At 41.1% G+C, this 17,457-nt stretch overlaps 2 protein-coding genes across 3 annotated transcripts in view; both read left to right on the top strand.

Moving 5' to 3' along the window:
- Positions 1-15,229, top strand: part of pod1 (coronin) — a 36,267-nt gene extending 21,038 nt beyond the window's left edge. Inside the window, exons 14-15 of one of the 2 annotated variants that reach the window (XR_015314237.1) lie at positions 10,797-10,905; positions 12,014-15,229. The gene's annotated coding sequence lies outside the window, so the exon portion shown is untranslated. Of the gene's footprint in view, positions 1-10,796; positions 10,930-12,013 lie in introns of those variants that run through there. The other variant, XR_015314235.1, reaches the window with a different exon arrangement.
- A 108-nt stretch (positions 15,230-15,337) lies between these two features.
- The window catches only part of LOC111268489 (uncharacterized), a 57,422-nt gene continuing 55,302 nt past the window's right edge, over positions 15,338-17,457 (top strand). Inside the window, exon 1 of the mRNA XM_086971716.1 lies at positions 15,338-15,731. The gene's annotated coding sequence lies outside the window, so the exon portion shown is untranslated. The remainder of the gene's footprint in view (positions 15,732-17,457) is intronic.

Raw genomic sequence — 17,457 nt, 5'->3', positions numbered from 1 at the left:
ATATAAAAGGACAACTAGACAACAACATTCATTATATGTAACATTGACAGTAATAAATAAATAACTCTGATTATGCCAAGAGAAATTGTGATATTTAATGTTCGCTGAATGATTTTCTTCACCTCTAACCCGCTGTCTAGCGGTCTCAACTACGATAAGCTTCGATGTCTCTGTTTCAGTACCGCTCTATTTTATCGCAACCCGTGCATTAATTCATTGAAAAACGAACGTTATTCGCACTAAGAATACTTTTAAGGAAAAAAAAATATAAAATCGGTTAATATATGAAGTTAAAATTTCATGAGATCAAAAAGCTTTTTTTCAAAGAGACGCATTCTAAAGCTCCTCGGAATTCGTTTGTGTTAACTGGCTGCCCTATTTGATCGAGCAACTGGCCTATTAAGGCCATATTATCCCTGTCGACCCAATATAACTTGGCTTACATTCCTTGATGCTCTGCTCATTCTCCGCTTATCTACTCGTACGGCTCGTTTTCACAGAAAAAAAAACAGGTCTGTTACGCAAGAACTGCACGTTCTAGAAGAAATCTCGATTCGCACTTTACGTAAAACTTGTTATCCATGCAGAATTCGTTTTCCTATTCCGTCAGTGCTACAAAAGACTGAACACCCTTGGCGGAACCTCTCTGCGAGTCACTGAAGGACTAGCTGGTGAAAGCCTTTAATATCGCAAAGACGACTGAAATCTTCTTTTTAGATGTAAAAATCAGCGAGGTTAAGGAAGGATCAGCAGTGGCTCGGAGAACAGCCGAACGCGACAGCTCAGTGTAGTTACCGAACAAGCAGCCTAAACCCAGTAATGAAGTTTGAGACATAGCTCGAAGCTCGTTTACTGCTGTGTTTGTAACGAGTAGTATTTGAAATGCAGCTCGTTTGTTAGGAAGAAACGACTCTGCCATAGCCTTATTGCTTTGCACCTCATGGTGCCCACTCCAGGCCCTGCCGTATCTCCTAAATGGGGAAAGCTTCCTGGAGTAGTGAACACTTCAACACAGAAGGGTCGGCTAATAGCGGAGACGTTGCGGTAAACACACCCCACTTCGATAATATGTCCGATAAGCTTGAATGCACTATTTAGTTATTTCGCCGACGTACGCCACATGGTAAGATTCTTCTCTGCAGTTGTTAATGAGGAGGAACTGACGGATTTAAGTGCAGCTTACCTAAACTAAAATGAACAGCGCTACCGTTCCAGCAGGCCTTCGATACGAAGCAAGAATACCCGCTTTGTTTTTAAATTTTAATTGGCACCTCTTTTAGCAGACGATATAAAAGTAACGAACTTGTGCTAACGCCTTCTTTGGTATCAAAATTATCCAAGTGAGCTCGGTGTGAACAAGTATTCTGTAAAGAGGTACAACATGATGTTGTCTAAGTGCTATGCGAGTGTCATTCTGGTTTGTGCTAACGACAAATTGTTTTGCTGAGGTAACAAACGTCAAGGACTCCGATGAAGACGAAAGATACTAGGAGTTACTAAAGGAAAAATCTATAACTAGCTGAATGCTGAGCTATCGGCATCTTCAATAGTCTTCTTGTTGGCTCGTTTTGCTTATATCAAGATACCTTTCTCTAACGAACACGTAGCTCCCAGTAACCAGCGAGATTCATCTGCTGCCTAATACCTTACTGCGTCTCCTAACGCGATAATGATGCCATTTAACCAACAACAGCGAAATCTATATCTCTAAGAGACAAAGTGAACAATTCTCGCGTTACCATTGCACGCTTCTGTTATGAGTACAGGAAGTGTCTATTATTCCTGATAGCTAGTGATAAAAAAAATCAATGGCTGTCACAGGTGGAGAGCCGGTCTATTCCATAAAAATTGCTCTATTGAAGCACGTGCACATTTCTTTCTGTTGCTTCTCAAGCGTTACCGACGAAGTCATATCGCACATTCAGTCAGTGTCGTCACATTGTACCACATTTGTTCCAGCGGAAAAGTCAACCCCTACTTCCTCCTGAGCGGGAATTCTAACACGAAGCTTTCATTTATCCCCTATGGTTCGATTCTGCAATCCGATTGTCGTTCGTAGCTGATATTATTAGCCTCCGATCATGTAGCGTTCAGCACGTGACGGGTCGCTAACATTGTCACCATCATTACTGTTATGACCTCTCCGGTTGAGCCGTCACTCTTTCTACCCTCCTCACTGTCGAAGATCTATACAGTTGCCCGCCGTTAACCCCTGAAGTCGTCCCTGCCTTGAGTTGTCATTTTCGTTGAGAAACGCAGACGACACTCGAGACGACTTGAGAATAATACCCCACCGCGCTTGCCAGACACTGGATGATCTAGGCAAAAGGATGCATTCTTGATTCTACAATAGTACTCGACTTTCTTAGAGAGATGATCATGTTCTGTGCGCACATATTTTTTTTTTATCTACAATCAATAAAACCCGGCGTTTTGAGTTGACCAGAGAGCTTATTGTGCCTTCAGTGCCTTTAAATCTCATAGTGATACCTGACTCGTCGATTATCCCATCAAAGTTTTTTTAGCTTCGGATAATTACAGGGCCTTCCGTTAAAATGAAACTTTTTTACGTCGTCCTTTCGTAGGAGAGCGCTAAATGAAACCGGAGAGATATACCGATGAAAGTTTTGCATCTGCTGATAAAAACCTTACAAACGGATGTGCTCAATCAGTGTAATTTCCGTTCGCTCTGAGAACGGCTTAAATGCGGGGTCTAAATCTATCACATGCCCGTTTCTGAATTCCTTTATTGATTTTCCCAACTGTCGCGTTAATAGAAACAACGGACTGCTTTCCTAGGTTCTTTCTCAGGGTACGACATTGTTCGGTGCGTTACACTGCAATATCTTTCTAAGTATTTCTATGGTAATCGCGAATAAAAACAATAGCCAAACCGATTTTACTCTACGTATCTTTATTTTTTTTTTTTGTATTTAGGCACAATTTAGTGTGAGATGAGTAACACTTGCAGAAGCCCCTGAAGAATTACTTTGTGGCCTCATAATTCTGTTGGAGAAATTTCAAATTAAGCTAAGAGGATTTCATCTAACAGTTCATACAGCTGTAACTTGATTAGAAAAAAACTGTAACCAAATGAGAAAAAAAGTTTCAGGTTTATTCGGAACAATTAAGGTTCTTGTTCAAGTTTGCTCTACACATCGGATCTTCAACTTATCTAGATCATCTCTGTAAACTGGCCATATATCTTTGTTCAGTTAGCCATGTTGGATGTGCCAATAGAGTAAACTAGCGTTGTATATTTGCCTATATATTTTGCTTTTATCTTTAATCGTAAGGTAAGGATCATAATTTAATCTTTTAAATTTATAGAACATACAACTAAGTGTTTTTTTTACGGCTGAATCAATATATTTAGACAGACATTAATTTTCTTATTGAATTGAGTTCATATCCAGGGATTGGGGTGGGAAAATCGCGATGACGCACTTGGGATAACCTAGCTAGATCTGACAGTTCTGCAAATGTTACATATTCGGTCAGTAATTTACATCTAGGTTTGAACGGAGTACTTTTGCTTGACTGAGCGTTCTGTCTTCAACTCTATGCAGGTGTCTATGAGCGAAATAATAAACAAGATTAGGTCGCCTAATTCTAAATTCATTTCTACCACCATTTTTCCCAAAAGTACGGCTTTGTTGCCAAAGCTTTACTGCTTGCTTAAAATATGGTAACGACTAAAAAAGTTAGTTTATTAATATTTGCTTGAATGTTGTCATTACGTTAAGGCGTAAAAAATAATCGGCCACTAACTATGAGTGCTGCAGTTTATCATGGCTTTAACCGAGTAAACAGTCATAACTTTCTGATACCAACGATTAGGCAGTCTGGAGCTACTTAACGGGTGGAAAAGTTACAATAACTTCAAACTATATATTAGATGTAGCACCTATTATTATTATTATTAACAGCTATGTACTTTTAAATGATAGATGCTAAATTGCATTACCCAACGTTGTTATTTACGACTTTTCATTTAGAGAATCGACGGTATAACATAGTACGCCACCTATCACCTCCTTTAAAAACAGTCGAAGCCATACAGACACGAATCTAAAAGTAAAAATATGGAAGACGAAATTATCACTTGACTCGGTCCGTGTCGAACCGTGATAAGGATGGGGCTCACCGTTGCTGCGATTTTTAACCTCCCTATTTCTTCTCGCAAGATAATTGTGTCGTCTGCCTCTTCTTTAATCTTCGGTGCTCTCATTTTTGATAAACAAACACTTAAGCGTTAAGCAGTGATTTTCATTGCCAGCTAAAGCTTTGCCGCTGAATTCTTCGATCTTTTGATCTGCAGTAAATATTTAGCGAACTTTTTCTGTTTATGGTGCGTAATTCGAAAGTTCTTTGAGCATTGTGATCTGCTAAAGAGCATCGAACATCGTATATTGTACATGCACGTTTTGTATGTACAATAGACAAATTACATGTATATTTGTATTTGTACATTGTGACGCATGTGTGAAAAATTAACTGGGCCTATTTTCAGGTGACATAGCGTATCGTATGACCTTAACAATAGATTTACCGTAACTGACCTACATTTTACTCCCAACTCCATACCTGAAGCATTATGAAATTGATTTTATGCGCAAGATGTTTATCTACAAATGATTTTTGCATTGAGGTATGTGGTCGCGCTTTCAAGGTAGCTTTTACAAAAAGGAGGTGTTTTTCTTTCGTATCATAACAACGGCATAGACCTGAACATTTGTGAAATAGGAACAATCGTATTTCTGCACTAGGTCGCCAAATTAGTTAGGACAAAATGAGGTAAATTATCATTGTTTGAAATACATCTCAACACATTCATCTGTCGTGTGAGTACCTGGAACACACGGCTCAACAAAATATTTAGGAAAAACTATCGATAGAGCTTTAAAAATGTCCTATGTATTCAGCAGAGTTTGTATCATATATTTAGTATAAGTAAATATAAGACATTAAAGATTTTATTGGTAATAAAACTGTATAAGCTTTACTAGCGAGGCAAAAAAAGATCTTATTGTGGGACAGAACGGAAACTTGTAGTTCTTAAGTGTACTACCCACTCAGTGACGATGAAAGACTGTTGTTTACTCTAGGCGGACGCATAATGGACCTCCCTTCTTTATTTGTGACCAGGTTATTCCATTCAGGGCGCGATCGTTTATTTAAAACGTCTTGTTAAAGAAGTAACATTCATGAACAATGACATGTTAGAGACCATTTGGTTGTCCTTGCTGAGTCTCAATAGTGAAATGGATAAAGGCACAAGAGGTCGAAGCTTTTGGGCGCAGGCCCGACATGCATTAGACGCTTTGCGTATACTATCTTGAAGTCACGATCAGGACCACTTTCTCATAGCGATATTAGAAATGATAGTTATTCTGTTCCATCGAGTCTGACGGAATACATGAAAGGGTCTTCGTAATCTTACCTAGCTATATTTTCGCACACAGCAGAAGAGATTACGTCTGATATAATAAGAGCTTAAATTAGATTAAGTTAAATTAAAACATTAGTCAGTATAGATAGAAGCTAGCCTTCCAGGCGGGCTCAAAGCCACCATGTTTCAGTTATAAAAAAAATTAAAGTTTGCACAACTTAATGTTTTGTATCAGTCTAGATAGAAGTTGCGACTAACATAACCATATTTTTTAATTCGTAATTTTGAAAGTTTAATTTAGATTTAGAAGTGTTTTATTATCAATATATGCACTCGCGTGTCATGGAGCTGCATTTGATTAAATCATTCTATCTTCCACGACATTGACTGGCTAATTTCCCGTGGCTGTTCTTTTCGTTCCACAACCTGTAGGAAATAGGACCCTTGCCCGTTCGTTTGCTAATTGTAGCCCGGATTTCGAAAATCGGAGCCGGATTACACCGACGAGGACCCATTTGTTTTGTTTACTTAAGATTTCACGTTGTTTCTACAAATTTAATGCTATAGTTTTTTTTGTGTTTTCTAATAATCGTTGCACGATAAAGGGACAAAACAACCGTCTCTTAATTAACCGTAATATAGTTACATTTGCAGAGCCATATACGACATATAAAAGAGATCGCAATGAGTTACTTTACATATATGGGCCACGGTGTCTCGAGATGATATGCAATCGGATTCTGACCCTACAGAGAAACTTAAGAGAACCAAGAGGGCTTAGAAAAGAACTTAATTTAGAAGAAATGCGTGTATGTGTACGTACGTTAATTTGAAACATCGTAATTGCTCAATATTTTATTCACACGTTGTTGCTTTTTAAAAAAAAACCAATAACTTTATTGGTATTATTAGCGCGTTTTTCGGACGCAACGACATTATTGGTACATTGATCACGATCATGGGTTAGAGCTTCCCATTAATAATTATTTATATCTAAATAACGCATAATTACGACATCTATACAGGCTTCAGTTGGCTTTGAAGAACGATACTATCATATTGTTATTGTGTCTTCTTATTTCTTAAACAAAATGTAACTCGTTGATTTGCCAGTACGCGGTTCATTTGAAAGCTAACTGCATACTGTGTAACGGAACTTTATGGTAAACCTATGGTGGACGAACCTGTCTAAGTTGGCAAAAAATGAGCAAAAAGTATTGGCGTCTCTAGACAATCACAGCTCTCTTCGGGAACAAAAGCGTTTTCCCTTACACTTGGTTAAGTAAACTAATGATTCCGCGCAATTCTTTGGCGCGGAATCATTAGTGGCACATATAGACCCACCTCTGGCTTATTTAACTTCAGCCTGTGGGGTGCCAACGGTATGAACATCTTCAATTGACATTTTTTCGCAATTAAATTAATTATAGTGAATTTATTTTGGTTACACAATAGAAAAGTCGTTGATGAGTAAACCGGTAGATCTTTTCTTTCTTCTAAACGCCCCGCATTACGGCGAGTACCAATGACAGACTTAATGCTATGTATTCCCAATGCTATTCCTTTAAAGAAAAATCGCATTTGTTTCGGTACTCGTACGTTGCCGCTGCTGGTAACAGCGAGAACGGAGTGAGGCCTAGATCAAGAGAGTAGTTAGGTCGAATATCAACGAAGCGGTAGGCCAAATCGCAAAGCTATTGTCTGTGGAATTCACTAGGTCCGACTCAGAATTGGTTGAAAGAGGCAACAAGATGACGTAGGTGAAGGCTCGTTGGATTATGTGTTCATCCAGGAGAAGTGATTTCTTGTTGACGATTGCCGGTTGGACTGATGTGTAAATAAACCCAACCCATTAGTGCATACTAGGTCGAATTCCTCGAGTAGCTAAGTCGCAATGCCCAACGTAGCCAGGTTCAATGTACTAAGAATGGTACGAAGGAAAAGATCCGATCCAGATGCAAAGCCCCGGAAGGTGTCCTGAAGGACCCCCAACTTGAGTGGCCTTGAGGTGGCCGAAGTCAGAAAAATGCTAAGATTCTGGTGTGAACGAGATCATCGCTAAACTCGTCATAGATGCCCGGGGGTTACGTAGCTGTTAATAGGCCCGTATTTCGAAAGGGAATGCTGTTGAGGACCTCGTCCAGGCCGGTCATCACTCTAGAAGTACGCAGAGATTCGAAAAGCTATAAAGCGTATTCTGAAGCGCTTACATATTGGCCCCGACATATATTTACAGAAGGTGGTTTGTTGTGAAGGTAACCTACTAAATGTTTCGAGGTCTGCCACCTGTCTGCAATTAAGAAGGCCAATTATTAACAGATAACGTAGTTTTCCTGTACTGATATAAGCTTACTCGGCCTAAAGCTGCGATTTATTGACATGAAATCTGTCGAGGTCAAGACGTGAAACATATATCCCAACCAAAGGAAATATGCAAATTACCGTATTTGCATATTTCCTTTGATTTTGTGGTGCAAAGATTTCTTAACATTTCCATTTCCTAACATCACAATTTTGTTACGTATTTTTCAGTTTATGTTTTACTTATATTTGTTTTATATGGATCTTATTTACCAGGTTGCATAATTGATGAGACGTCATAGGGTGGTCGTGGCATTGAATTGTTGTACACAATTTACTTCACGGCAGAAAGCAGAGACGATTAGTGACGATTTTGTGACATCAAATAGTTACTCGCTTTAGTTTTTCACAGTTCCGCTGAAAGTTACTGTTGTGGTAAGGAAAAAGTGGGGGGCTTGGGGTAGTGGTAGGAATTAGACGCGAGGTGGAGGAAAATTATTAACGCCTTTGCGGTCTCGTGTATCAGCAGAGAGTTAGTGAATGACGCACAGAAAGAAAGAAAACGACAGGCTTCTGCCTCTTTGCATGCCTGTCTGTCCATTCATGCCTTGGTCACATCGATGGCAGATGGAAAACGGCTGATTGTCTTGCTGGAGACTGCTAGTTTGCAAACAAGATGATAGATTCGGTAGTGAACCAATTTCCATGGAACGAAAAATGGCAAAGACTGAAAAGTTATATATATATATAATATCATAAAAATAACAATATAACAATTTAGCGGCAAAGAATGTGTTTGTTTGGCAGACTTTGACTTCCTAATGCACATGGACTGGAAACAGGAATAAAGCGACCACGGTCCTACAGGGCTTGGACAGATATGAAGTTATGCACAGCTTGAACACAAGCGAGTGTTTTTTACTGAAGGGAAATTGTGCACAGCATTTTCTGTTAACTATTTATCGCGTTGGAGTTCATATGAGAGCGGTTATAAGAATGTGATAGTTATTGAATCATCCTATCACAAACTGGTGCAACGACGCAAACTGGACTTAAATGGAAATAACACTCATGCTGGTTTTAACAATCAGTGTATTGATGCTTACGCGGTGAAACTGAAGCCAGGTTTAGCGAAATTTTATAAATCTCGTGGCATTTAAGAATCCGCATCCCATATCGAGGACCAGATGTCGCCGGTATTAGTTCACGTGTATTCACCTTCCAATCAAACAACTTCTAAATACTCATACGAATCAACCGTATTTTTGGTGATTGCCCCTTTTTTCTTATACAGTTTACGCCTGAAAAATTCGCTGCGAGGCTAGTGCCGAACGTGTAGGAGCATCTTCGAACAAACGTCATCGGACCGCATCGTATTTTCCCCATTGCGTTTTAGTATACTGTAGGGTGATTAATAGTAGAACTATTTCTACCAATAGATCCGATGGCGTTCCAAGCTGCAGCTTTTGAGTTTGTACCTAGGTAGATACCTGAATGAAGTAAACCTCTACACCAATGGAATAACATGTTTAAAAGTATTCTACAATTTACTATCGAGAAACGATTCTGCCCTCTAATTCGAACGCATGTAGATTTAAAGGTTGGTAACATAAGGTAAATTAGGGTTATTAGTAAATGGAACTTCAATTGTAGGTGGCTGGGTAAGGCATTTTCACATTCAGTCCAGCTGTGTCCCGTCACTAGCAGTAGTTTATATCGATGACATGCACCCTGTCGCTAGCCAGCCGCTGTCTGATGGTTCAAAACTTCCAGCTCGAATGAAGGATGATAGACTCTCGCATCGTATCATAAGTAGCTTTCGCACATAGCTTGCTTAATGGACACTCGAGGTAGCCGTTCCTTTAGGATAGGCGGCTATAGGCGGACTTCGTTTTGCCGATAAGCGGTGTGGTTTTTCTGGACGAACATCTGAGAAATTAACAAACGTCGTGTCCTTACGCCTGCGCGTCCTTTTCACAGAAATAACCCACTCGAAAACCAAACGCTTAAATTTATCGGCTCTTGGTTCGATCGAACCAAGAAATCGGTGAGGCGAAACTGCTAGCCCAAGAAGTAGGAAGCTTTGATCCGAACCCTGCCAGTTGACATACTACGGTAATAACGTGACACTCCTGGCGAGGCTTATTCATAAAGGTTTAGTGTCACGGTTTATGTAGCATGATTAATATAAAAAAGTTTAAAGTTTATTTCAAATATTCTGCCTGCATGCATCCTTCTTTAACCCTGTTAAACTTCCGTTTCCAGAGTTGGGCTCCTCCAAATAAAATAGCACACTACATAACAAAATGCATGATTCGTATACAGTACAACTTGAGCAACTTAAGTTACTCAAAGCGCTATATATGATCGATGCACTAGCTTAAATGACGCACAACTTAGCTTCTAGCGAAACACTTTATTGGCAACGGCTACGCCGATATGGTGCCATTTCATCCCTACCGCTCTAGTTAGTACGTTTGATGCTTGTAAATGTTGTATGGCAAAGAAATACTTACTTCGTGCTCTACGTAGGTGCCACAGCCTCCTGGATTTTTACCATAACAACACGTAATAAGTTCTAAGTTAAGCTTTTCGTTCAACAAGAAATGACATTGTTAGGAAAACAGTGTATATTTAGGGACTGCGGTCTACATTGAAAAAGCTCCGAAATCGCAATGGTTAGACATTATTGACATAAATATCTCTGGAAGTATGAAATGTTTTTGACTTAACAGTAACGCGTACAAATGCAGGTGGTGGTTTACGAGACAAGTGAATATTTAATACGCATCCGTAGAAACGAGGAAAACCCAAAGAAAGAGAGTGGAGTTATAAGCTAATCGAAATACTGCACCGAACGTGAGGTTCACGCAGCCTCTCAAGGTCAGCGAGTTATTATACGTCGCCCCTGTTTTATGATGAAGTATCTGCTGATAGTGACGCTTGTGAGTGAATTGTTACATAGTTCGACCTCTTAGAGTCGACTGAGGCCACTCGAAATAAACTAAAGGCTTTCTATATTTGGTAATTATAGTAGTCAAGATACGCAAATCACATCTGTATCAACATATTTTTAACTTTTAGGTCGCCTTTGGATTTTCAGTTGACTTCAGAAGCCTTCAACTTGTAGCCGCTTATCATGGGACAGGGTGCAAATATACAGATAGCAACAAATTAACATTTAATAAAGGAATCCTCGATGTACTATAAATGTAAGCATCCAAAATCAAGCATTATTCGTGACCCGTGGTGTTGGAAGCATGATTTCTCGCTTGAACATGCCCCAAATGTGTCTGAGATCCATGCCACAATATCGTCTATGTTGTTCTGTTGATCTAGCTCAGCTAGCACGGATTAAATTTTGCCACTAAGCCTAATATAAAAATCTATAGGAAGCATATCGTGGACCATTTTATCCCAATTTAGAGATTAATCCTGAAATCTCATAGAGAAACAAAGAACATTGGTCTATTGACTTCCCGTGGACAAGGGATTATTCGTATCTATTTTGCCCGGCTTCATATCGTCTTAAAGAGCCTTATGCAGCTGTATACCTAACAATGTAGATTGTTAGGTTCGTGATCGCAGATTAGTACGTGGCCTTTTTGGCTAAACGGACGTTTCATTGCATCAATGGAATAATACGGTGTAGTTCATTATGTAGGTATCCGGTTAATGATACTCAGCTCGACTGAGCTATCCTGAAACAGCATTTTTGTCATAGAAATCAATCTTTAAAGACTGCGAATTCAAAACATGTAACGAGAACATATGTTCTCCCTATACGAATCTACATAGGTTTAAGATAGCCTGGATATTTTGAGCCATTTAAGCTAAAACCTAAACTTATTTCCTGTTATGTTCCTCCTGATTTTCTGTTGTTCTACCGAAATAGTTTAAATATAGCCATCTTAAATCAGTTAATATTAATCAGTCTAATTAGATATAAGAAATTTCAGTTCTAACGAGTGCAGTGACTTGGCTTTACGGGAAAATACTACAAAGAGGATTTTGACAAATCAACTAATTTCTAAAATATTAAACGAACGTCCCTGTTAACCGAGAAAAAAACGACCGTTTCGAGTAGTTTCGTCTGCAGCTGTCCACAATTTGCCTAACACTCAAATACAAAACCTGCTTAATTTATTCGACAGCAGACATTTACGTAGATTGACAAAAAACTAGCCTACAATACTAATGAAACCCAGCAGGTCGTTGCCGTCGACAATATTCGTAAACGTTTTAGAATTTTAGAAACCATTGTTTATTGCTTACCTGCTTGACTCTCCAGCGGTCTAAGATTCACATGAATGTTTTTAGGGTTACGATGAAGTTTTTAAGTTAAGTATACAACTGCATGGCGGAATGACAGTGTATCGCCACAATGGTAAGACGACTTGATCGAATACGAGAGCTGTAGCAAGGTACTCACATGGATAACACCATGGAACCACGCGGAAGGTTAAACAAAACGGGGCAATGAGATAGCTGCAGGAAGATGATTGCGACAGTAAGGTAATGTAACAAAATAGCTCTAAGTACACAGAAGAAGGCTGATCTTGGGATTAGAGACGTAGCTAGATAATAATATTGATTATTATAGTCACATAACTTTTGTCGTGTCGACTTAAAAATCTGCAACTTCCGTTCGTAACTGTTTTCATCACATGTTGTTTAAAAGGCGATAACGTAAAATCGAGAAGTTTCTAACTTGAGTACCTCTATTTCGTGAATAATCTAGTTACATTGGTAACGTTTGACAAGTATGTTTGCTATCAGATTCCGAGCAGCGATTGCTCGTCTGCGAAATTTGCACGGCTTCCTTATAGGCCATAGAGTGCTACTTAACCTAATAAAATAGAAATACTCACCCAACACAACTTGTTAAGGTAGATGGATGGTAGATTTAACTCTGCAGTGGTATTTCATATGATACTCGGGCCTTCATAGACCTTAATTTGCGACTTCATTTGGCGAAAAGCGTGCAAACACTGTAACAGGATGTTTATCTATTGACAAAACCCTCTTATGATGCTATAGCGACGAAGACCACTAAGAAACACAATATACTTAATGTTGTGGATGTATGTGGGGGTAGATTTTCGAATGTTTACAATGCCGAGCCAGTGTTTTACCGATTAGTCGATCTGATGTGTTCACTCGGCCATAGTTGCTTACTTTATTCGGTAGATTCAAATGCTGATAGACGGAAAAAATCATGTTTAATTTTTTCAAAGTATAGTTTTCACGCATTGCGGTTATTATCAGCAAAAAAAAAAAACAGCATCATAGATCAAGTGAAATAAAAAATATTTCAGTCAACCAAATCTCTGCATGCTATTATTACAGTGTCCTTTTTCAATGCATTATGTTACGCCACGATTTAGCTAGCGATGTCAAGCAGGGGCATCTTCCTCCATCATGAGCAATTATTCAATGATAAATGACGTGACTGTACTGTTCAGATGTCAACGAAGTACTCGCATTAAAGATTGATGTATTTTTCGCCAATTGGTCTTCATCTAGAACCACCTCGACTAGCTGTATAATGATCGTGCTGAGACTTCTCTATGCCATCCCAAAAATAGCTAAGTCGCTTTGCAGCGGCAGTCGCGGAAGTCGAGCGTTAGACGGCACTCACAAGTCCTCCACAGTTCTGATACGGCTATGCGCGTCGCGTTTTTTTGCCTGTATGTGCGTATGAGTGCGTACTCAACATTGGCAGAGGGCCATATAAATAGCTCCTCTCAGACCTGGCCTACTTCCAAGGCATCCAAAACCCTTGTGCTTGGAGAACTACCACAAGTCTCTTGGCGTATGGGAAACGTTTTGGGCGCACCCAACGTTCTTTCGAATTCTCGTCGATATCTATTATTTTTCGCAAAGTTTCCCGACGAATCTTAGTTAGCGGGTAGTGAGTGTGTGCGGTTATCGAGAGTCGCAAGCATTCTACCTAGCTAAGAAAACCGCAAGAACTTGTTGGTACTCTGTTATGAGTGTCGCCACAATGGACGTCTCTCTGCTCTGTTCTCTAGCCTGTGCTCGTCTCGACAGTGTCTTGTAGCTAGGCAGGGTGTTCTACCAGAACGACAAGCGGCTCTTCAAGACTGTTGACATGTCCGCTTGCAATTTCTCCCTTTCCTTCTTTCTCCCTCTCAACTTCCCTCGTCTTTTCATCAACTACTCCTCCATCCTTCTTCGCTCAGATTTGCTCCCAGGTGCCAGAGCCGCTTTTCCTTTCCCGACATATACTATCAGCCGCCGCCGCCGCCGCCGTCGCCGCCGCCGCCGCCACCACCACCACCTGAATCATATCCCCTCCCTCGAGCCGCCTTGACCCTCTAATGCTGAACGGGGCTATTCATTGCTAGCGTAAGTAGCGACAGAGGCAAGCTCGTTGTATATCTGCAATGCAAACGTCTTGCCTGTATGATATCGCCATTGGTTTTCGCCGTACACTGCTGGTTAGGACGGGCGAAACGAAACGCGGGGCGACAATCTGCTCACTGCCGGTGTTACAAGTCGTAATCCTTATGGTCGCCGGTGGTTGTGTGGTCGCCGGTAAAACTAACCGACGGGTGGACGCCTGACTCTCTGACAGGCAGGCAATGAGGCTGGCAAACCAAGCGAACGTAGGACGAGATGGAAGAACAGTAGCGGCAGCAGCAGTGGTGGCACTGCTCGGTCCAGAAAGGAAGGGCGCTGAAAACTGCTGGTAGCTAGGAAATAGGGAGTTGGCGAAGTAAGGCTGACGGTGAGAGGCGTATAGCAGGGCACGGAAAACCGAGTGGAGGAAGACGAGATTGAGGTTGGGGGTGTCTTCAGAGGGAACTGCGGGAGCGGGGGTCTGCCATGGCGTCAACTCCCGTGGGAAGCTTCCCTTTCCGGGACGGCGGAGTTTGTGCTCCGTGCGCTGCTCGCTAGGCTGTTTTACGCATGCGCCGCCAATCCGGCAAGCTTCGGACGCTCGCGGTAGCAGCCAGTTCGCAATCGGGTGAAGGAAGAACGGCTCTGAAGGAAGAAGAAGGAGGCCAAGAGGCAGCAGCGGTGCACGAAGTGGACGGGAGCTACTACGGGAACAAGTGGACACCTTGTTATCATCATCATCCATCCGGGGGGGGAAGCGTCAATCCTGGTGCTAGTACCAACGAAAGCGCCAGCAACAGTCCTGACAACAACTGAAAATACCAACAAACCGCCAACGGTTCAGCGATAACACTGCCGCCGTCGTTATCGTCGCCGCCGCTGCATCTGCATACCGCGTGTAGCAGCAGCCGCAATTGTACTGCGCTGCCAGATTGGAGCTTGCGTTCCTTCGTGCATTCGCTAGCTAACAACAACAACAGCAACAACTGTGTCAGTTTGTCACCGCTGCAACACCATGGCGCACTAATCGAATAAACTTCGCTTTGATCATCGTCATGAAACTCCATCTGTCAAACAGAGTTGACTCACATTGGAAGTGTTCATCTTCATAGACCGACGAGTGTCAGACGTCTGTGTCAAGCAAAAGAAGATGAAAAATGAAGGCAAAAATTATTTTAAAAAAAAAATAGAGACACCAGTAGAAACAGCAGTTGCAGCATCAGCACAAAATACACTCGTACAGATAACCTAACTAAGAACCCCATGTACGCATTCAGTGGCGAGTGAACCTAGGTCCATCGAAACCTCTGTGCTAACTGATATCAATTGAACTCTAAAACAAATCAGAAGCAACTCAGTCAGAGTCGGGTGTAGGCAAACATGAAGCCGCTCTGCCGGCTGCAATCGCCAGCACCTAACCTGCTGCTGCTGCCATACCCAGCTTCTGGCGAAGGGGTCTGAATACTCAATGAGACGCACAAAGACGCGCGACTAAAGGCTCAAACACCAGCAGTAACGACAACAGGCGCGCTTAGTGTAATGTGTACATTTTAAATCTGTATTGCTTGGCTAGACGGACGGACGAATGAACGAACCAGGCGCCGACACAAGATAAGCACGATCAGGATTCAGATCGCTACGGATCTCCTCTCGATTTCGTCTGAAAAAACAGGTGAGGCAAGCTGCGACACGACATTAAATTAGGTGACAATAAATGCATAGGAGCAGTACGACGACTCGGTATTCGTCTACGAGTGTTTTTATAAAGATGCACCAGTATTAAAGATTATACTGACTACATAGGCTAGCCTATCCTATATTTACACGAAAACCGTGAGAGAGATCGAAGAGTCATTTTTACTCGTGTTCGGCCAATGATTATATATATATAGATCCCACCGCTCTACAAGAACCTTAACCAGTTCCTTCTAACAGTATGTTAGTGTTTTTAAAATAGGTCAAAGATATAAGCACGTAAAATCATTGTGTATTACGCTACATGGAGAAATATGAAAGTAATAGGCTTTTTACTGCAGAATAGTTCTCAGATTGGCTGCTTCTAGTTCGATGAAGGCGTTTTATTTACTTCAATTGGACATAACCTCTAAACTGCATCATCTCCTTGCTTGGGATAAGTTTTTACTTTGTCGCAAAAATTGTATTGTTTTAGAACTTTGAAGTTAACAATGCTGAATGAAACTTTACTATCGCTCAGGCTTTGCTATGAGGCTAAGCTTACTTTCACTAATAGTCGTAGTTCTATTGAAGACCTATCCACGATGCAGTTGTGTGTATATTGTGTTGATCACTGCAAACGTAACGGTCGATAGGGTTTTATTAATTTTACTTTCAATAAACAGTTGAAGAACATCTATGCAGTTGATTGATCCTACTCTGTTTTTCCGCTTTGCTTTATTTTTGTTCCGTTGAATTACAATCGACATCGTGGAATTAGGGTTTGACGTAGATAGTAACCAGCAGTTAGCCTTCTGGGAAGTTTGGCAAGCTATAGATTTGGACTACGGCAGAGACGCCGCTGGAAAAGGCAGCGACGATTAACGAACTTATAGTCCTTTCCTTCCGTCCGTTCAAGTGCCTCTTAGTTTTTTTTAGAGCTCTTTTTTCGTCGGGAAAGGCCAACAGGAAGGCGCAATAGAAGGCGACGTACAGCAGCATTTTCTGATATTCGATCCGGTATAGCTGACCCATCGTTACGAAGAATTGACGTTGCCTTGACAACTATACGTTCGAAAGATGACTGCGGATCGTGAGCTATTCTAGAGGAGGGAAACGTGCTATTAAGTTAAAAATAGTCACTCTGTCTTTTGCAAGGGGTATCCCTGCCCAACAGCCGACAAGAAGGCTTTCTTCTAGCGAAAAGCGATAGCCAAAACTAGCAACGCACGCGCCGCGACACAGACAGATAATCTAGCAAGAGTACCGATCGGCAAGTAGCGCTTCCTAAAAAAAAAATCCTTATTAGGTCCTGCACAGAATGCCAAATTTAGCCAACCTGTTCTCTAACATCCTTGATGCCCGCCAAATACCATGCATTCGAAGCTCGAAATATTTGACAACCCCTTATCTTGTTGTGTCGTCCATTAGGATATATGTCATCACACTGAGTGTTAACGGAGACTTGCCAATATATATTCAGGTTATCGATATAATTTATCATTTATAGGAAATGGTGGCTTATCGGGTTTTTCTGTTGTAAGCGGTAACATAGCGATGTATCTATGTGTGAGTGTGTGGTGTATGAGTGTGTGTCTCAACCGTACAGGCAGACCTCTGGGCCTCTTTCGGATGATGATGATGATGATCCTCTGGGCCAAATTGATACCGATATTTTATACCCATCCCTGCTAACAATGTCGTCGCTATAGTAACCGAAGGAA

Source organism: Varroa jacobsoni, unplaced genomic scaffold, assembly GCF_002532875.2.
Source record: "Varroa jacobsoni isolate VJ856 unplaced genomic scaffold, vjacob_1.0 scaffold_1292, whole genome shotgun sequence".
In the NCBI taxonomy this organism is placed as follows: domain Eukaryota; kingdom Metazoa; phylum Arthropoda; class Arachnida; order Mesostigmata; family Varroidae; genus Varroa; species Varroa jacobsoni.
The sequence above is the reverse complement of the archived record's forward strand: the minus strand, read 5'-3'. Positions and strand labels throughout refer to the sequence as shown.